Below are 23,376 nucleotides of genomic sequence, written 5' to 3'. Positions count from 1 at the left end.
AATGTGAATACTACATTATCAATTAAAATCTATAAACAACACCACAGGTGATGGCGATAATATCTGATGAAAATTAACAACAACAAAGTGATCATGCTCATAAAATGTATTCTTACAGTTATATACGCTTGATGAGTTCCAGTTGATCTTTCACTTCACCGAATGGTACTGGGTTCTCGTGCATCAGCGACAATACTTTCATGGCCAAAGAATAATTGATCGACCACTATTATTGACATTTCAAATGATTTCTGAAAATGCTTTTTTTTTCATGAATTGATGGGATGAATGTCTCTGATACTTCCTGAGAAAATTTTAATTAGCTGGGAAACCCATTTGGCTCGATGTGCGTGCTACAGTCTTCATAAAAAGGAATAAAATTGTATGAAACCGATCGATTTCGCCACAAGTGCAATACCCCATTAGCAGTTAATAAGGTCGCGAATCCAGAACGGTCAACTTGCCGTCAAAATAAAAACTCAAAAAAACATCCTAACAGGAGATTTATTTAGCGATAGTTTTTGTGATCCTTTCTTTCCAAACGACATTTCTTTCTCTTTTCTTCTTTTGAGATGGTGTCACAAAGTCCAAGTAGTGTCTAATGGCGCCTGCTATACGCACCACTTATACATTCATATCTACCGTAGATGGAAACCATCAAGAACAAATTCGTTAAACAAATCCATTTTGACCCGCGGAGCAGAGCTCTGCTTAAGCGCAGATCAAATCTTGACCGTGTGTATGACGGCTGACAATAGCCAGACATTTCTTGTGCAAAACATGAAGACATTACAAGTGTCGTTAGTAATACGTGATGTCTTGAATTTGTTACGTGTGCAGGTGCGATATGTAGGCCTAGACGCGAATCAGATGAACTGTTTTTCCACGCAAGCAAACAAGGAAACAAACAAGAACTTTGTTCTTGCAATCTCCTACATGAATTAACCCTTTCTGTGCCGGGGGCTTCTGGTCAATGTGTAGACCTACAACAATCAGAACATCAAGCTGTAGTTTGCAACTGTCTTGCTGGCAGTGTATGAATACTCAGCACAATATGAAGTACTGATGCAATTAAAATTTTACGTGTAATCACTTCAATTATTCAGATGAAAAGCGCAACGTTATGTGCCTAACAGACAGCGAGATAGAATAAGGTTCATTATCTCAGCATATAACTATATAACACGCATACTGATCGCTAAGATGGGTCTTGCTCGTTGCATACTTATATAGGCCAACCAGATGGGTTGCTTTGGCAAGTAGACGGCAACGCTGACCAATTAGAAGCCGATCCTCCGTTTGTATGTTTAATACTGTATGCCGACAGGAAAATATTTATGTCAAATCGCACAAGCAGGCATTGTACAAGAAGATGAAACCAGCAATGCGTGCGATATGACTGCCTGTGACAAACGTTGTGTGTGACGTGGTAAACGCGTAAGGCGTGGATATCTCTCATTGGAATTGATAATCCACTTTTCATTCCTAATTCATGAGTTCCATTACCAATATTACGGCGATTTAGAGAACACGGCTAAACAAGGCTGAGTTGAAGATCCCTGCTTTTGTATGGTTGTGTGTGTGTGTGTGCATGTGTGTGTTTGCGTGTGTGTACTTATTTGCGTGCGAGTGTTTGTATGAATATGTGCCTGTGTGTGCCTGTGTTTTATGCACGTTAAAGACATGAGTGTAAGTGGTACATTGACATAACAATATGCTTATATTTTTTTTAGACATATCTGTACATATTACATACATATACGTATTGGGTGATTTTAGGCCTGTCAATATGTGGTTTTTGTTCTTCATGTAAGATGGAGACTCATTGCACTTTTCTTTGGGCAATTACATGTACTATACACTGTACATTGTTTTGTCTGAAGTCTGATGAACAACTGTAGATCATTGTACGACAAAAATTAACAACATTTCTGAATGTGGAAGCTTATGAACAAAATCACCTGATCTTTGATTCAAACGTACATTCCCTCAATGAAGTGTGAAATTCGTGAATAAGTGTGCATCATAATTGTCTTCAAAGCACATAATTATAATGAGTATAGGAACATTGTGCTCTATTCAGAAATTTGAAAGCATGAGAATCTTGGACTAGAGTGATAATGAAAATTGATATTTGTTATAGATATTTCTTTCATATTATTATGTGGAACCACTGATATCAACGCAAGGGTATAGGCGTCATTTCTGGTACCGGAAAACTCTAAAATCTTGTTTGAAAAAGTAATTTTACAATATCCTTAACTGGTATTGGTTATGGCAGCGTGCAGTGTCCTGGAATGAGACATTCTACATTCTGTAAACAGATCTTAAAGAGAGATTACGCTTATATGAAATAATAACTCACACTATATGCACTATCACAACAATGTAACACGATTCTGCATTCTTCAATTTGGCATCAAAATATTGAGATAAGGCAACACTGAAGGATGTGTTCTTACTGTGAACCATACTCCGGAATCATTTTGTCTTACCGTAAGTGAAATAACTGAAACACGAAATAATTATCTATATAAAGTACGTCGTGTTTGTAAACGTATTTCGTGTATTTATAATACACATGTGTGGTAGTCGCACCAGCTGTCATCACTGTATTATCATAGAGCAATAAATCCGATTTAAACGCAAAAAAAAAATTGAATGAAGGAGTTACGAGTCAAGTGAATACAAAGCACTATCATTACCTCATTGAATCTTTTTATCACGTGCCTAAACCTGTCTCCTGCCTCAAACCTGCCTAATGTGGATATGTATAATATACTAGTACACGTATGTGTTCACATGCTGCTCGCCATCCGATTATACGTTTTCTCTTTCATATCATGACACCTTCGTTATTGATTCCAATAAATGATCAGTGATTTAAATACCGTATAATCTACCCCGTGATTTCTATCTATCTGCTGACACACGTGTACCATCAACCTTGTACAACCTACTTTCTGTAATGCCGTGTATTTGCATTTTTTATAAACCCTGACCAGACACAGATGATCGCCAGCACAAGATAATATCGCAGCAATTTGATAAAGATGCCTTGTGTGCCTATCTGACTAAATCGAAGTTTTCATTTGAGGTATCAGACGCAGCAAAGTGCTGACGTATAATCTCATAAACCTTCTATTGACATGTCACGCCAACGCCCACCTTTTTTCCCCCAAGTCTTGCAGACCATCCCTATGTATACTCTACGCGTTCGGACATGATTGTATGCTCACTGGTGCTAGTTAATTCACAGGATATGTTTTCATGCAAAAGGATATCTTTAGAATTGCACTCATCTATACACACTGTATATCACTGATGTATATTTATTACTTTTATGTCTGAGCTAGCCTATTTGAGTATGATGCGCATATTCAAGGCACAACTGTTTTATGTTATGAATTAAATCGATAGTCTAGACGTGCAATCTACATACATTATTACCATCTCGATCATGTGCCATGTACATACTTAAGTGATACAATAGCACATGTACTATGTGTAAGGTTGTGTATAGGTCCCGTATATTTTTACGTTAAGTTGATAGGCTATATTTACACAGGCATATGCATGTGCGTGGATAAACATGCAATTTTTCGTATAACTTGTACTTAATGTTGGTAATGTATTTCTCACGGAGAAATAAATGGAACTTCGAACATTTGGAGTAGCATGACCTGTGATTTTTATAAGACTGTAAACACGATGCGATGTGTGATGTGATAATTTAGTGAAGAAAAGTTATTTACTACACGTTTGTTTCCTTCCCAGATGATTTCCTTTCATATTCATTTTCACTTTTACCTGGAAACGTCCCTCCACAATCATTTTAATAGGAAACATTAGCAACTTCCGCGATACACTAGACCATCTTTCACAAAACCGTATACATACCAGATGGACGCAATGTTGCGGTATAGTCTACATTACCGTGACAAAATATAAACCACTGGGCAGTGAAGTTGACACGTATCGATTGAAATACTAGTACTATTGGCACGGTTTAAAATGGATGAGAAAATGAAGCTCCGCTTTCCCTGTGGTGCCTTGATTACGATTATCAATAACTTTTTGCATGAATGATTACCGTACGCCAAATTTACCCCAAATATGAATTATCATATCATAATGATGAGGAACAGGAAATTTACTAAATAATCATCATAAGACCACATCCCTTCTGTAAGTTACTGAATCAAAAGCCATGTTGGTTTACGTTCAAAATAGGTTTTGTTGTATGTTGTACAAAATAATTCAACAGCCAGGTAAATCAATACTGTATTTCTGTTTTACTTTTTTGGGAAAGTGATCATTGAAAAAGACCCAGGGAATCATTATAAGGATTTTTTTTGCTCACACTAACCTTTTAGCATTGGGAACAGGTGCAGACACAATCATACTTTCAACACTGTACGATATGGCTCTAAAATGAGCTGGTGAAATATGTTACGTGCTTTTGCTGGACACACAACCTTAAGCCAAGGCGCAAACAAGAACACACACACACACACACACACACACACACATACACACACACACACACACACACACACATACATACACACACACATACACACACACACACACATACATATACAGGTATATATATATATATATATATATATATATATACAGGTATATATATATATATATATATATATATATATATATATATATATATATATATATATATTACATACATTACAAGCTCTGTGTTAATGTCTCGAAATACACACGAGTATTCCTCAATGCAAATTGGCATACAGTGCACTCATGTTATAACGAACACGGTTATAACGAAATTCCGGTTACATCGAAGCAAATATTCAGGCAGCAACATCATCCACTCTATGTATTTTTACCGTTTCTTTGTTCAGTTATAATGAAATTTCAATATAACGGTTATGATGAAATTTCACTATAATGAAAGAAAATTGCCAGTTTCCAGGACTTCCTTATAACGGGAGTCCACTGTATATGTACACACACAACACACACACACACACATACACTTACACACACACACACACACACACACACACACACACAACACACACACACACACACACACAGTGATGATGACAAGACATTGTGGGCACAGGTTACCTTATGTCCATCTTTCTAACTGCAAATTCTCTGAAGTTGTTCCGACCCTGCCGTGTTGCCTAAAGTCATGTTGCGTCTGTCTACAACACTAATTTGTGCTGTATTGTGCTATACCTTTAAAGAAGAAATCCACCCAAAAAATAAATAAGCTTCAAAAGAAAGAGAAAAATATTCCCAATAGAATGATACAAAAATGACAAATGGTCAAGAAATGTTTTCCGAAAAAAATGTGAAATTTCAAAACGTCATATCTTCCTTAATTCTTATCCGATTTTTGTCATTTTTGTATCGTTCTGTAGGAAATATTTTTCTCTTTCTTTTGAAGCTTATTTATTTTTGGGGTGGATTTCCTCTTTAAGAAGTGATGCCATGACATGCATTCTGAAAGATCCTAGTGGTTGGCTGCATGAGCAAAAGACTACAAAATCCATTCACACTTACTGAATCAACTTTGAACACCAATGTTCATAAGATAATCCTCCTATCAGTAAAGTTTATCAGCATGTATTAGCATACAGTACTCAAACACACTAGTCAATAAGAATCATAGCCAAAATGTCTCTATACACACTTGTACTAGCCTCCGAGGATCTAAGGTAGAAACATACAGAAATCTGAGAAGCCGACTTCTGAACACAGTTCATCAAATTATTCGAATTTATTTTAGTTCACATTTGATTAAAATCATAGCATATCAACTGCACATATACATTGTACACTGTTTAAGTTTTCAGCAAACAATACGATGATAAAAGTCTATCACTAACTTACATGCACAGTATATTATACCTCGATACATAATGAGGGCATATACTGTGCATTTGTTACACAACAAAAATACTTTTCCAGAACTTGAATCTTTCTGTTGCAGGGTAGTGTAACATAAGGTTAAATTTATCATCTAGTATTGGTTGAGACTAAACTTCAGGTTTCCAACATTTTCTGGTGAGATAATGGGAAAGCTGTTATGAAATATGAAAGACCATGATATTCCAGAAATCCAACATTTATTTGATGAAAATTGGTCTTGAAATGGCTGAGATATCGAAAGCAGAGCAATCCTAATAATGGAACCCATCTTTTATTATAGTCACTTGTTTAGTTTGATTTTGGATGTCTCAGCCATTTCAACACCAATTTTCATCAAATAAACTTTGAATTCCTCATAGAATGGTATGCTCGGTACTACAATTTTCGTAAGTGGTTATTGGTATCTTGCAAAAAGTTAAAAGCCCAATCCTCATTTCTACCAATACTATACCATCCCTTTAACATAAGGTAAAGTAAGGTAAACATCATCTTATCTAATGTGCATCTATAGGTATATGTACTTATTATTATTTTTTTTTTTTGCACATTAGGATTCTTTACACATGGAACAAATTCCTGAATTATCACTAAGCATAAGTAACTGGGTACTTGAATCCATATTACAGTATACTCCTGTCATAATGAAATTCCTGTTTCAATAAAATCAGAATTTGGGTCCTAAAATTATCATCTACATATCTTTTATATATACTACACTGTTCGGTTATACTAGAATATCTTATTAAAACAAACAAACAAACAAACTGCCAGTCCAAAGTACTTCATTATGACAGGAGTACACTGTACAAGAAAATATGGAGATGTCTAATATGAAAAACACTTCGAAACGGACAAAAACAGACTTTGACTCTGGAAAAAAAAAGTGTGACCATTGGTCTTGTGGAGAGTATAAAACTTAAGTCAGTACTATCTCACACTCCTTCATTCAAAATAAATTGCTAGAAGTAGCCTACTTAGAATTTTTTTTTTAAATTAAAGCTCTATTGGTTGTGAAAATACACATCAATAGGCAACAAGTAGTACAAGATATGTACTTGTACTTTTGTATAATCAATAGTCAGGAATGTTTAACGTAATTTTATTATGAATACCTTTGGGACAGTAAATGCGTTCCTTTCAGCATAATTTTTACTAAAAACCTAAACAAAAATCTTTCACAACAATAAACGACTGAGAATCACCCGATGAAGATTATTACCAATCGTGTACACGACGAGATTTACTGTGCAAATCATTGGTTCCACTGTTTTGGATACTACATGTACTTTACAGTAGGCATTTTCACATCGGCCTGATAAAAATCCAAGCTTGAGATAATTTTCATGATCGCAAATTAGCGCGCTATTTCATTTCCTATTCACATCAGCCTGAAGAGGGCTAATTTGGGCTAATTCAACAGCTGAGCATGTGCAAACAGCATCAGTAAAGTGTGCACTTTCAAAAATTACTCATGATTTGTGTGCAGTTTGCCTCAATCATTCGGGTCACACACGCTAGGCATGATGGGATGCATCGCGCTAATTTCTTGAGGCAATTTCACATTATCAAATAGCGCCTAGTTCGCAAATTATCCCGTTATTTCGGAAATTTCCCGAGTTGGACTCGAGAAATTTTCTCGATCAGAGCGATAAAGTGAGCGATAAAGTGAGCGCTAATTTGTATTCACATTATCAAATAGCACGCTATTTCGTGATCAGGTTAATTTCCAAAGTCAGAAAATAGCACGCTATTTCGAAACATCAGGCTGATGTGAAAACGCCTAGTGAGTCAATATGGACACTGAGTGACACTGTACTGTTTGCTTATAATTAAAGCAATTAACGATATCAAAAATAATTTCTAATTCCATCTTACACCCACTCTACACTAATCACTCAGGAGTTCACTTGTGAAATTCACCAGGGAATCACAAAGGGAGCATCTGGGAAGAATCATTCTCTTTCATACCAGCAAATGAGCTCCTGGTTGAGTTCCTCTCATCAGCTCCTCTGCAGTGGAAAATGTTAATTTCTTGCCCGTTAGATGTTGTTGACGGACTGGTCAGTCACGTGTCACCTTGGGAGTTAAACTGTGACACCTTTCACACCACAACCTCATCTGGGAGCTCTCCAAACATTAGGGAAATGTGGTACATTCTTGTTAAAATATGTCATCAAATCTTGTATCATCATTCTGCCTTGTGCCTCCAGAAACAAAGGGCCCGAGTTCAATTCCAAAGTCTAGCTGAGCAATGTTGTGTGTAATCATACCAACCCCTCTAGTTTAAAGAGGCAACACACTCTGTCCCTCGGATAGGATGTCAAGGTATTATTTACCATTCACTTTGTAGATGAAACAAAAACCTGGCCTTGGTGCTCCAAAATACATGTGTAGTTCTAAAATGTGACTTAGGGATAGAAACAACCACCGTAAAAATTTTAATCAGTATAATTATGTTAAGTAATGTTAAATTTACAAAATGTGAACAAGTTGTAATAAAACTGTTTCTAGACTAAACCGTCTGCAGTTATGGTTTATTGAGAAAAATAGTTATATCTCCCTATATTTTAGGCTTTATTGCAAAATTTCTATATGGTAGGATATTTTGTGATACCACCTACCTTCAAATACGCATCAAATGTGATAACTCTAACATTTTTTAAATCACTGCTCCCAATGGCAAACAATGCTTTTAAATGCTTCCCATGTCTGAGGTACATGCATCTCATGCACGTAAAAGTTCCCACTTCATTCATTATTCGCAAAGAGCAGGGTGCTAGCAGCATAAAATGGTCCACCTACTGTACCTACTAACACATGAAACACAGGCCACTGATGCCGACCCCTCATGCTTTGCCCCTGGTGACTAGCAATAATCAGCAAATGGCATCAAAGACATCATGCCATTCCAAAAAGAGAAGACGCTCTAGCATAAAACAGGAAGAGAGAGCTTAAGGCCCTAAAATTTCTTCTGCATCATCATTGTACATCAAACTGGTTTATTTTGTCTTAACTGATATCTCGTACTCTTGAGTTTGCAAGCATGATTCCTGAATATTGTATCTTCTGATGCCTGCCATCTTTTTCACAGAAATTATCAGTCTTTTGATATTAGACGGCAAGATTACACTGCACCCTTGATGTGAGCTGTGAGTTGGATGAGTGGCAGCAGTGCAGCCCATTCTGTGTTACGTTGTTGCAAACAAGTAAAGCAGTCCCTTGGCGTAGCTGACAATTTCCGATCCGCCCAGCTTGGACTCGCCATAGAATCGGTCCACAAATGTTATAGGTACCTAGAAGACAAACACATAATACCCATTACATGCCTGGGGGAAGGATAAGTGTACAAAGGGTAATCTTTTTCTTATTCTACTTATTTATTTTTCATTTTTTGGTCTCTCTCATTCACAAAACCACACTGCACTGCCAACTGTAATATTCTACACTTATGATCTTCTTTACAACACTTTTTGATGATTGATTTACATGACTTCAGTGGATGCCACACAAAAGAAAGCAGTTGAAAGAAAAAATAGGGAGGCACATGGCTTATTTATTTAAAATGATAATACATGTGCTACTAATGTCATTCATTCTTCTTATCACAATCATCTTTACATCAAAAAGGAATGCCCCAAAATTTAGAGTAAATATATGTTTGCACCCAGAGAACAAACAATTTCAAATAAACACATGTGAATGATATTACATATGACAGGGGTTGACAGTAGCTATGTGGTCTGGTAGTCCAATCCAAGTCCAATCCGAGCATGTATGCTTATGATTTTCTATCATGGTTATTACTAAAACACTGAATAATCAGTGCTTATTAATATTGATGAAGGACAAGTTATCAATACAATCAGTTGCGATAGAATACAAACTTGTCTTTGGCGACAAATGAGTATAATTGCATCCTCTGACAGCCAGTGAATGCATCCACAATCCCATCCTGTCCTCACCTCCCCTATCTTGTATCCCAGCTGCCGCGCCCGGACAATCATCTCCATCTGGAAGACGTAGCCCTTGGAGACACACGCATCGATGAGGCGCTCGAGGACATCCTTCTTGTAGAGCCGGAAGCTCCCTGTCAGGTCTGAGGCACCAGGCCGCAGCAGCACCTGGGCTAAGAAGTTGGCACCACGGCTGTAGAACACCAGGAGAAAAGCAAATGAGAAAGAATTCTTCAAAAAATTTAGAGGATTTCTCTTCTTTTTGTAAATGATGATGATGATGATGAACAGCAATCATATAGCACCATTTATCTGTAGAACATTCAATGGCCCCCAGCTCCAACAATGCCACACATCATTCAACAAGTTGCTGGAAAACAAAAAATAGGTCTTCAATTCAGATTTGAAAGTATCATGGCTTTTACACTTGCAATGTGGGATTGATAGAGAGAGGACAATAAACAATACAACGTAGGTATGTGAGCACATGGCACCACAACCTCAGCTAATTCCACATGTGGTGACCCATATCATTATTTGGTGAAAACATGTGAAAATTCATACATTTCATAACTTTCTCATCAAAGATGAGATAATGAAATAATTTCCACAAGCTGTTCATCCGATTCTATCAAAGTCAACTTGGACACAGTATGAAATTGGAGAAGCACTCTGAGAGCGCAGTCCTCTGCCAAGCAGCTCATTTCCACCACTGATCTTGTTCTTTCATAGAGATCAGTAATTTCCACCCGAATTCTCGGTATCGCCAATGTGCAGAAAACTTCTGCGCACGCTGAAGTGCTCTGTCACAAATGCACTGTGGGATTCCTCCATGCCCTTGTTCGCTTCCGGTTGTCTCACGCGAGTCACAGTTCCCACACGATTCAATGGACTTATTTGTCTGATTTTCCGTTGTTACCCCTTTTTTCTTGGCTTATAATTCAGCTTAAAAGAGTTTAAAGTTTCCCAAGTTTTACTGATTTGCGGTCACTAGAGTCATGTTTCCTACTGCAAGATGTGCTGGTCACATGATGGAAAGCGAAGAAATCTTCAACAAAAAATGCCTCTGGATAAAGACAGAGCGTGATCTGAGTGCATGTGCAGCCAAAACCTGGGCAAGTTTGTCCCATGAGCTATCCCATAATGCATCTAAAATGCTGCTCTGCGCATGGCACCTAGGTATTGGCGATACCAAGAATTCCCAATATAGAAGACTTTTGTTACGTCATCAATATCCAGTTGCGCGGCACGCCTTGCCCTAGCAGACACTAATCCTAGAGCACCCACTTTAGTGCACTTATGAAAACCTAAAAAATGCACAGCCTGAACTCCCTCGTTCATTGACCCTACCTGCCAAAATATCGAAAATCCTTCATAAAATCCACAAAAATCCCCACATCACTACCAAAACTTGATTACCTGTTCTTTGTGTCATTCTCAACCTTTCCTGTAAGTTTCATCTAAATTAGTTTTACAACTTTTTCAGTTATTTTGCACATGGACAAACCAACAAACCAACACCGATGAAAACATAACCTCCTCCTTTTGGCGGAGGTAATGATGCTACAATACCATAATGACGATATCCATGAAAAGCTCACCTGATTAGCTTCCTCTTGAAATCCCAGCCATACACTCCCCCGCTGCCGACATATCTTGTACCAGACACTACATCACACTGCTGCTCTTTCTGAACTCTGTGGGAGTGTGGGTACAAGAATACACAAACATGGAAACTTTTGCATCATTATTATTACTATTATCATTATTATTATTATTATTATTATTATTATTATTATCATTATTATTATTATTATTATTATTATTATTATTATTATTGTTATTATTGTTATTATAATAATAATAATAATAATTATTATTATTATTATTATCTATTATTATTATTACTATCATCTCCATCATCATCAGAAGTAGTAGTAGTAGTAGTAGTAGTATTGCATTGAGAACTGCAACTGCTTAAAATTCTGCTAATATGAGCATTTCAAATACAAAGCTCTACATTTCTCATATACATGTATACACATATTCCTCTATTCTGCAATATAGTCCATGTATGCAGTGATCAGAATTTCAAAGCTTTCAACCCTCATTTGCAAATAGCATGAAAAATTCACAATTTTGCTTAACTTAGTACAATGTGTATATCTTTGAAAGGCTTTTAGTGTACTTTTCAGACATTTCAAAGGTTTTTCAACCTTGGTACATCATGGTGATGAGGTTACATGTGGTTATTTTAGACACTATATATTCACAGGTATCTACTAGGCATTATACAAAAAAAGCTATCATAGTGCTGCTCATAGAGCTTTAAGGCCTATGCAAAAAGGGTGCTTGGCAGGGTTTTCATAGAATTTCTTGATTTTCCTCAATAACCTTCAGTTGAAAGGTTCAATGTACATAAAGTAAAAAGTCTCATGGTTGACTCTGATATGAGTATAGGGAAGAATTTACCAAATGGGTGAAGCAGAACCAGTGTACCAGCTTGTCATGTTGAAATGATGACGCAGAAAAGAAATGACTAACTAATATCCAAATTCAAACATTTAACATTTGTGCAAATGCACAATGAGCCAAACCAAACAATGTAATTGAAATAAACGTAGCTTACCTGATAAATTCTGGAATAAACTTTGGCTGCAAAAGAAAGAAAGAAAGAAAAAAAAAAAAAAGGAAACACTGTGCCAATCACATTTTGTAATGCTGATGGAAATACATTCTCAAACAAGACATGAAAATATAATGTACCATCAACCTATTGTCACACACATTCTACTAAAAAAAAGAAAGAGTGAAGTGTACATGCCATATATTTAGTGACTCCCTAACAATTTTGTGAGTGGTAAAATTCCTGAAGGGGAATACAACAATGGACAGAGAAATGGACATGTGTACATCACATTCATGTTAGGATCAGAGTTAGTATTATTGCAAGTTTAACAATTTGTGAATGGCAACTGACTTGCGAAATTGGCAAAAAAAAACAAACAACCAAAACAATAAAGACCCGGCAAAACATAGGCATTTACAGTATAGTGATAAATGACTATCCACTCCAGTGTAATTGTTTGAAACATACTCAGAAACAATATATACTGTAAAAGTGGAAATTTTCGCGGTGTTGAAATTTTCACACATTTCGCACAACCAGAAGCTAGCGTGAAAATAAAAGCGCGTGAATATTTTGGCATACCATATGTTCCAGTTGTTGATGTCTTGATTCCACAGAATTAAAAACACGCGAAACTCTTCTTACCCGGCCAAGCGCGAAAAAATTAGTCGCGCGAAAATATCCACTTGTACAGTAGTCACTGACAGACTTCTGTGAACTGATGTGAGAGTTGCAAAATGTAAATGGTAGTCATACCAGTAACCTGTTTAAACTTACCAAGGTGTACATTGTGTCTTATTCAACTACAAATCTTTGCCTGACATGTTTGAATATGTAGACTGATATGGTGTGGTTCATTTATATCAATTTAAAATCTAAAACTAAATCTTTAAAAGAGGACATCCCTTCACCTTCTCCATTAAGAGAGAACAGAAGGAATTGAAGGCCTCATAAACTTAACAATCAAATCATAGATAATATATATATCTTAGGAACTCACATGGTGTGAGAGGTCGGCATCCATGATGATAATGAAGTTCCCTGTTGCATGCTTGATGCCATGGATGTAAGCAGTACCTAGAGTATTGAGGAGTTGAGACAATCCCATTGTAACAAAATGCAGCATTTTGAGATGGTAATCTGATGTTTTCTCTTGGTCTGCCAATAAGGAGTTTTAGCTTTAGAACCCTTTCTGTGCCTGGGACTGCGGACAGACAGGGTTCCCACCTAAATTTGAAAACAGAATTCCATGACTTTTCCATGACTTTTCCATGACTAAATTGCTGCTTTCCATGACTTCCTTTCTGGCACGGTTTCCAAAATCAGACACGTTATGATGGCCTCCACCTCCCCAGCCTCACAGCCATCCGTTTCTCCCACTATCTTACTCATGACATGTACATGTACATCTATTATCAATAGTATATGTCGCGGGAGTTATGTAGAATTTGGGACGTCACAAAACTGGGAAAAATGGAAATCATGAACACCAATTATAATAGCAGAGTATGATCACAGAGTATGAGAGTTGCGAGACACGACAAACTGGAAAGCTGCCATAGCCAAGAGGTAAATGCAATTCCATGACTTTTCCATGACTTTTCACAAATTTTCCAAATTCCCTGACTTTTCCCTGACTTTCCATGACCACAAATTTTTCCAGGATTTTCCAGGATTTTCCATGACTGTGGGAACCCTGACAGAGCATACAAGGCTGTGGGATTTCTGCACCAATCAGCAAACACAGCACACATAGGGTTAAAATGTACATAATTATGGTTTTAAAAATGGATCATGTTGGTTGGTGGGGTAGCTTCCAACTATTACCATTATTGGCAAATTATGCACAAAAAAGAGGAAAAGGGGTTTCAAAAATGTTTTTTAAAAAATCCTCATTACTTCTTCAATACTGAAGCAGGTATTTCCTTTGCCTTTATCACGAGATACAGTATATCCCTACTACCAATATCGAATTTGAAACTTGATCCTGTCTCAGCATTTAACATGATAATGACTAACTGTCATTATATACAAAGCAAAACAGTGCCTCAATGTAAATCAAATTTTAGGAATTTGACATAACAGATCTTTGTTTTCTTTTCCTTTTTATCTTTTTATTTTTTTGCTGTTTGACTTCAACATCTTTGATAAACTTTACTTTTTTTAACAGTTAATTTCTGTCACGTTAATTGTACCTTCAAGCTTGTTAACACGTTCCATACTGTACTCTAAAATTCCCATAGACTTAATACACAGGCCACTGGTTCCAGTACGGAATGGGTTAAGAAGGTCATTATTTCTCCATGTCCTGTTGTTACGCTTTAAAAAAAAAAAAGAAGAAACTAGATATATCGCTACGGCTACTGATATGCCTCCGCCATAATGCATGGTTCTCCTAATAGGTCTATAGTACAATGTCTTGACAATGTGTGATGACAGTTTCACACAATTGGCAAAATATTAAAATGACAGGTTTGACACAAATGTGCTGAATGTTCACTTTCCTAGAACTAGGTTCAATTGGATGAATGATTAAAATGTCAGAGTGCAGGTATTTGGGGAACTGATGATTTTTACTTGACTTTTGACCCTTTTATAAGTTTATGCATTGAGCAATTTTCAAGGTATTGAGAAAAAGTATAATTTCAGTATCAAATGGGAAAATAGCATTATCTAAACCTGGCCTTTGACCTTTGACCTCACAGTTCCAAAGAGAATCACTGTTAGGTTGAACATGCATAAATATGTTCATGATGATACCTTGAGTTACTTTCGAGATATGGAGGAAAAAGTGCAATTTAGCACTTTCACTTGACCTTCGACCTTTTGACCTTTGACCTTTTGGCAAGAAACTTCCCCAAAAATATATATTGGGTAATACATGCCATACATCAAGTTAAAAAAAAAATACCCTTCAGGCATATTGCATTTTAAGGAAAGTAGTGATATTTTGAGAAGTTGACCTTGACCTTTGACCCCCGACCTTTGACCCATGACCCCCAACTTCCCTAGATAATCACTGCCCATTGGTACAAGCATATATACTAAGTTCCATGAAGATACCTTGAACCATTTGCGAGATATGGTGAAAAACATGAAATTTCAATCTTTTTTTCACAAAATAACCTGTGACCTTTGACCTTTGACCCTGTGACCCTAAAATCCACACAAAGTATTATCCCCCAAGGATATACCCTCATACCAAGTTTGATGTAAAACCATTACACGGTTCTTGAGATATCGACAAAAACAAAACGGGACGGACGGACGTACGGACGGACGTACGGACGGACGGACGGACGGACGGACGGACGACCCGAAAACATAATGCCTCCGGCCACTTCGTTGCGGAGGCATAAAAAAGTTAAAATGCACATTCCTGTGTAAGACACAAAGTACATACCGAGTCCAAGCTTTTTAGCTCTTGGTCTCAGCACCTGCATGAAAAAGATGATTAAACATTTTACATTCACAGGATCAAGATTCTACTTATTTCAAAAGAACAAAATGGAATGATATTTGATCATAATTATACTTACCTGCTACTGCTGTGCATTGAACACTGCATGTAAGCACCATTCTTTATCACAATGTGAAGGTGTGTATGGTGATCAAATGTAATAATTTTTTCAGACTACAAATGGCATTATTTTACCAGTACAACAAAACTGTTCTTCAGTTTTTGTAGTAACTGTAACAGCAGTCTACATTCATTCATTTCCATGTGTGCATTGAAAACATAAGATACATAACATTCTGGCAAACATAATTTCAATGACCATTCACCCCAAGCGAGATGTACAACATAATTTGTAATTCTCAATGCATTGGTAATACAAATGATTTCATTCAAGATGACAACAAAAGTGCAACATAACGGCCCTGGGCAAAGTGGTTGCAAAATTTGCTGCCCGAGCTTTTGCATATTACCGGTAATAATAATAATTATAATAGTGGCCTCTTATAATGCGCTGAAGTCCATCAAGAATTATGCTCATGGCGCTCTTACATAACCAGCATGAACAGTACATAATACAACCATACGTTAATCAAATAAGGTAACTTATCAGAACAAATGAAATACAAACACAAACAAAATACTTTACTATACATGTACATAAACATGTACATAAACAATGTTCCATGTACTGCAATTTACTCAAAACTTACAATTTTATTACCACCATAGATGTCCTGCAACTGCTTGGCCACTTCTAGTGTCCCATCTGGACTCCCATCATCAATGACAATCACCTCGAAGTCATGGCCACTGCAGAAAATGTATGATTTCATTACTTGCACAGTGTATGACATTTCCTCAGATACATATTATTTTACAAACAGATCTACACACATGTAGACACAAAACAAAACCAGAAATTTAACTTTAATCACAAGGTCAACTTAATTAAAGGGAGGCTGTAAAATTTCCTATGTTTTCTAAGCCATTGTTGTTTTTACTACAATGTAGGGTTTTGTAAATCATACCCGAAGTATGACAGACTATAGTCATGTTAACAAGAATACAGCTAAATAACTTCAATACCAACCACTGATCGATGAGCAGGCACAGATTCTCAAAATCTGAATAAATACTGCATGCAATACGCAGCAGGCAAACCTTAATGCTTTACAGATACCAAGGGTAACCTCTTATAGCAGCAAGATCAATCCATAAGCAAGTCATATCAGATATCTCCATAGACTATAGTTGGCATCAAAGCAAGAAACTATCACGTGTCAGCAACTTCCCTAGCAGGACGAAAAATTCTGCACATAGATAACCGTGAATGACAATGAGAATGCAAATATGTCCAAAATCAGTAAGACAAGGCAGTTTAGCAGAACATCATCAAACATTAACAAAAACAAGACAGGAAAAAAATTGTACAGGATAAGAAAGAGTAGCTTTAGTTACTTCAAATAATTCAAGTTCAATTATAAAATATAGTCTTCTTCAGGGCATATCCTACAAACCATCTGTGTGCTCGTTCATTTACGAAAGCGTTCCTGAAATCTGTAGGCCTATACTTAGGTGGATCTAGAGTAAAATAGTACCTGTAATAAGTTCCTGAAACCCCCCCCCAAAAAAAAAAAGTAATTCTTTTCATTTCTCTTTCACACAGCACTCACTTCTCTTGAGGATCATATCCCTAACACAATGGGCGATGTGTGACCTACGTGCATACTACATTTGGATGACTTTGCCAAGATTATGCCAAGAACAGTTTTGCTAGAAATTCAGTTACAAAATAACATTAACAAAAACCATGTGTTTTGCTTGTGAAATGAGGTGTGGCCCAAGCCAAGCAAGGCACGGTTAGAATTCATGTCCCCCCTCCCCCCCCCCCCCCCCCCCCCCCCCCCGTAATTTTTCAATTAGGTCTAGACTAGGGGCCTACCATTGATTGTACACTACCTTACCCACTTTTTTTTTTTTTTTTTTTTTGCTACTTGCTACTTGCTACTTACTATACTAGCTTACACTTGAATCAAGGCAATGCACTCACACTAGACCTTTACAATCCCTCACACATTTGACAAGTGGTATAAGCACTAAGCAGAGCAACTAACGTTAATTGAATGGTAGGAGATGCTGATCCATATAATCATAATGAGTGGGGGGCGGGGGACTGGGGGCGGCGTGTGAGGGGCGGAGGGGGGCCCCAGAGGCGGCGTGTGAGACATACTCCAGAGACTCCAACCCCATGCACCTTCTGATCTGGAGATTCTCCCGCCTGAAACCCCTAGCAAACGGGAGACTCCAAGTTGATGTGTGCGAAGCGCGAAGTTCCTAGGGTTTAGATGTTCTCTTGACTCTCACTCTGGTGCTATCTAAGGCTTATTTTTTCAACATACGATGGCAATAATAAGAAATCCTTTCCAACGGGAGACACAGAACCAGGGCGGGAGAAATCAAATCTCAAGCGGGAGAATGGGAGATTTTGCAAAAATGGGCTTTCGGCGGGAGATCTCCCGTCGAAAACAGGAGAGTTGGAGTCTCTGATACTCTCTACATGTAGGGTCTAAAGAATTCTCCGAATTTTGTTACTCTTCCATCTGGATCACCGTTGCAAATGAAGGCATACTCGTGAAATAGGCCCCACCACTGCGTATCCGTACAAATACTACGGCGGCTCGCCTGTTTATACTCGTGATTTCAGCCCCACCGTGTGGCGTTCATCGGTAGATAAGCACGGCGGTGGGGCTTTCTTCCACAGTATAATACTTATATAATATTGACTGGCCCTGAGGGAGGTACCAGAAAATATTGCCCAAACTAAAAGCATATTGCCCGAGTCGAAGACTCGGGCAATATGTTTTCAGTGCGGGCAATATTTATCTGGTACCTCCCGAAAGAAAGGCCAGTCAATATCATAATTATTACCTATCCCCTAGGTAAATTAAGAATTATGTGAATACGGCTATACAGTATGATACAGATCAAGCCACATTTGACTACCTGTAGTAGACCATCAACATGTTGAATAATTGCAAAATTGTTCATCAATGTATATCATTAAGCATCCAGTGATACTCGATCTCTAGTACATATTTTGTAGTTGTATGTCACGATTGTTTGGTCGTATGGTTCATACGATTAGTTAACCTTGCTTGCCAATTTGTATATACCACTGTATATATGTTTAGTAGGTATAGACTATTTTATATACATCATTGTAATATATCACAAACATGTATTCTTTGATATTGTTATAACCATATCTTGTATTTATGTGTTGTACTCTCATACCCCGGAATGGGGTCGGAAGAGTCGAATAAAATCAAAAAAAAAAAAAAATCATTCAGCTCCAACTTCAAAGATACATATATGTAGTTGTAACAGGCAAACTTCAAACATCTGAACGCTCTTACACTTTATTTTTACTTCTCTGTTTAAAGTTGGAGAGTTGTAAAACTAATGGTCACTGTGCAATTACTGAGCACAAATGGACTAGTCATTGTTTGACGCCTAGTGCTGCTGTAAGTGGTCGACCTTGTATGAGTTGATTTATCAGCGTTCTTCTGCGGTGCGTGTAACTGACACCCTGGACGTCCTGGAATGTTTTCTTCTTGTGGTCGATCGGAATGTTTAAGAAGGGAGGTGGGGAGAGAGACTCTTTCTCTTCCCACCTCCCTGTTTTACAGTGCACTCCTATTATAACGACCACGGTTATAACAAAATTCTGGTTATAAAGAAGTAAAAATTTGAGCTGCAATGTCATCCACTATATGTATTTCTATTATTTATTTGTTCAGTTATAACAACATTCCGATTTAACGAAAGAAAATTACCGGTCCCGAGGATTTCATTATAACAGGAGTCCACTGTATATGTAAAACCCCCGGATGCTCGTGATATGCTCTAATGTCGCCTGCTGAACTCCCGACCCTGCAAAATACCAACTGTAATTGCCTCGCAAAACTACCTCGTATAGGTAATAATCGTGAATACGGCCCCACCAAACGGCGTTTACGCGAGATGCATACGGCGGTGGGGCCGATTTCCACAGCATAGCATCGCACGGGTGCACGCGCACTGCGGTGGGGCCTATTTCACGATTTTGCCCAAATGAATACACCCTTCTAGTTTTCTCATCCAAATTCTTCATCACGCAAACACAATCTAACAAACAATGATGCAATTTTCTGTAGTCTGTACAACTACCGGTATAAGTGCATGGGTGTATGCAAGGGGGGGTCGGGAGGGTCGTACGACCCCCCCAAATTTTAAAAAGGTCCACTTTTTGTAAAAGACATTTTTGTTTTTTGAGGGCTTTTTGCCCTATATACAACAGGAAAAAAAGTGATCTGGTCAACGGCGTAGCCAGGATTTCATCTTAGGGGGGGCGGTTAGTGTGCGAGGGAGCGAAGCGACCGAGCCCGAGCGAGCGGAGCGAGCGAGGGGGGGAGGGTGTGTCCCCCCTGCCACGGTGAGAACTTTTTGCATTTTGATGTTGTAAATGGTGCAATTTGATGCATGTTTTTGCGCGTTTTATCGACGTGAAACAGTTCCACTTGTTTAAGGTAGCAGTTTATTTTGATGTAGATTATCATTGAACAATTTGCTTATAAAATGGTATAATTTAAATACACTTCTTGTATTAATTCTTTTCACTGAATATCATGAACGCGACTGAACCCGAGCGAGCGGAGCGAGCTAGGGGGAGGGGAGGGTGTGGGAGGGGGGTGTCCCCCCTCCCACGGTAAGAACTTTTTGCATTTTGATGTTGCAAATGGTGCAATTTGATGCATTTTTTGCGCGTTTTATCGACGTGAAAGTCCCACTCGTTTAAGGTAGCAGTTTATTTTGATGTAGATTATCATTGAACAATTTGCCTATAAAATGGTATAATTTAAATAAACTTCTTGTATTAATTCTCTTCACTGAATATCATGAACGCGACTGAACCCGAGCGAGCGGAGCGAGCGAGGGGGGAGGGGAGGGTGTGGGAGGGGGGTGTCCCCCCTCCCACGGTAAGAACTTTTTGCATTTTGATGTTGCAAATGGTGCAATTTGATGCATTTTTTGTGCGTTTTATCGACGTGAAAGTCCCACTCCTTTAAGGTAGCAGTTTATTTTGATGTAGATTATCATTGAACAATTTGCCTATAAAATGGTATAATTTAAATAAACTTCTTGTATTAATTCTCTTCACTGAATATCATGAACGCGACTGAACCCGAGCGAGCGGAGCGAGCGAGGGGGGAGGGGAGGGTGTGGGAGGGGGGTGTCCCCCCTCCCACGGTAAGAACTTTTTGCATTTTGATGTTGTAAATGGTGCAATTTGATGCATGTTTTCGCGCGTTTTATCGACGTGAAAGTCCCACTCGTTTAAGGTAGCAGTTTATTTTGATGTAGATTATTATTGAACAATTTGCCTATAAAATGGTATAATTAAAATAAACTTCTTGTATTAATTCTCCTCACTGAATATCATGAACGCGATCGAACCCGAGTGAGCGGAGCGAGAGAGGGGGGAGGGGAGGGTGTGGGAGGGGGGTGTCCCCCCTCCCACGGTTAGAACTTTTTGCATTTTGATGTTGCAAATGGTGCAATTTGATGCATGTTTTTGCGTGTTTTAACGAGTTGAAACAGTCCCACTTGTTTAAGGTTGCAGTATATTTTGATGTAGGTTATCATTGAACAATTTGCCTATAATATGGTATGATTTAAATACACTTCAGGGCTTTTTACACTTGTGTTTCTTAACCCCGGACTTTCTCTGACCCAGGACTATCGTTAGTCCCGTACCAATTTTTCAGCTTTTTACACTCGCCAATTAGTCCCGTACTATCTCTTGTCCGGGGCTAAGGAGAAAACTGACCTTTTTACACTCGTATTTCTTAGCCCCGGACTTTCCAAACTACATGAATATTCATAATTACGCTGTGTACTGTACACGTACACGCACGCACCGGCAGCACTTGATTGCCTCGTTTCTGATTGGTCAGTGAGGGTCGGACTTCGTCTCCGTCGCTTAGCCCAGGATTATTTTTTCGTTCTGTTTACACTCACTTGCTTGGCACCGCAATTGCGGTGCTAACCCCTGCTATTTTGCAGGGCCAGATAGTACCGTACTATCGGTGGGGCTAGCCCACTTTGGCAAAAACGAGTGTAAACAGAAAGTGGGCTAAGGATAGTCCCGTACCAACGGTGGGGCTAAGGCCCCCCCCCCCCCCCCCCCCTTAGCCCCACCGTTGGTCCGGGGCTAAGCAAAATTTTACAAGTGTAAAAAGCCCTTTCTTGTATTAATTCTTTTCACTGAATATCATGAACGCGACTGAACCCGAGCGAGCGGAGCGAGCGAGGGGGGGGGGGGAGGGCGTGGGAGGGGGTGACCCCCCTCCCACGGTGAGAACTTTTTGCATTTTGACGTTGCAAATGGTGCAATTTGATGCATGTTTTTGCGCGTTTTATCGACGTGAAACAGTAACACTTGTTTAAGGTAGCAGTATATTTTGATGTAGGTTATCATTGAACAATTTGCCTATAAAATGGTATCATTTAAATAATCTTCTTGTATTAATTCTTTTCACTGAATATCGTGAACGCGACTGAACCCGAGCGAGCGGAGTGAGCGAGGGGGGGAGGGGGAGGGCGTGGGAGGGGGTTTCCCCCCTCCCATGGTGAGAACTTTTTGCATTTTGATGTTGCAAATGGTGCAATTTGATGCATGTTTTTGCGCGTTTTATCGACATGAAACAGTCCCACTTGTTTAAGGTTGCAGTATATTTTAGTGTAGATTATTATTGAACAATTTGCCTATAAAATGGTATCATTTAAATAATCTTCTTGTATTAAACAATTCTTACACTGAATATCATGAACGCTGTCTGTTCAGCAATCAAACAGAAAAAGCACAGGGTGTAGATAGGGGCATATCCCCTCCCACACGAAGGTGATTTTGCGTTTTCAGACCTGAAATTCAGCGATCATGTGTAAATTTTTGGTGCAATACTTTTTCATCGAAGTGAAATCACGGAATTTAGCTCTTATTCCGAATGTACACCATCTGTATGTATAAAGTCTAGTGAGGTAGAGCTTAGGGGAAGGGGGATTCCCCCTCCCGCTCGCGGAGTTTTTGCGTTTTTAGAATTGAAATAAAGCGATCTGGGCATAGCCACAGTCTTTTTCTATGCATGGCGGAAGGGGGGGGGGAGGGGCGGGCGAGCAGGGAGAAGGCGTGGGCGAGTGTTATCTCCACCCTTCTCTTCCGATGGAGCTTTTGCCTTTTTAAGGTTGAAATTGAGATATCTCGTATAATTCTACGCATATTTGATGGAACCAACATTTGGGAAATCAAAAAACAAAACAAAAAAAAAACTGATGGGGCGGGGGGACTGAGGGAGGAAAGGGTCGATTAAAAG

The 23,376-nt window shown here is 38.4% G+C and overlaps 1 long non-coding RNA gene across 1 annotated transcript; it reads right to left on the bottom strand.

The window, feature by feature from the left end:
* Positions 1-11,476: 11,476 nt before the first annotated feature.
* Positions 11,477-13,578, bottom strand: LOC139736669 (uncharacterized). The gene is made up of 3 exons (XR_011711269.1): positions 13,505-13,578; positions 12,505-12,530; positions 11,477-11,572 (listed from the first exon to the last, which is right to left on the bottom strand). It is a non-coding gene; the product is annotated as an uncharacterized lncRNA (long non-coding RNA).
* Between the last annotated feature and the right edge of the window lie 9,798 nt (positions 13,579-23,376).

This window comes from Diadema antillarum, unplaced genomic scaffold (assembly GCF_040938485.1).
Source record: "Diadema antillarum isolate AM-2024a unplaced genomic scaffold, OU_Dant_1.0 scf00000028, whole genome shotgun sequence".
Taxonomy (NCBI): domain Eukaryota; kingdom Metazoa; phylum Echinodermata; class Echinoidea; order Diadematoida; family Diadematidae; genus Diadema; species Diadema antillarum.
The sequence above is the reverse complement of the archived record's forward strand: the minus strand, read 5'-3'. Positions and strand labels throughout refer to the sequence as shown.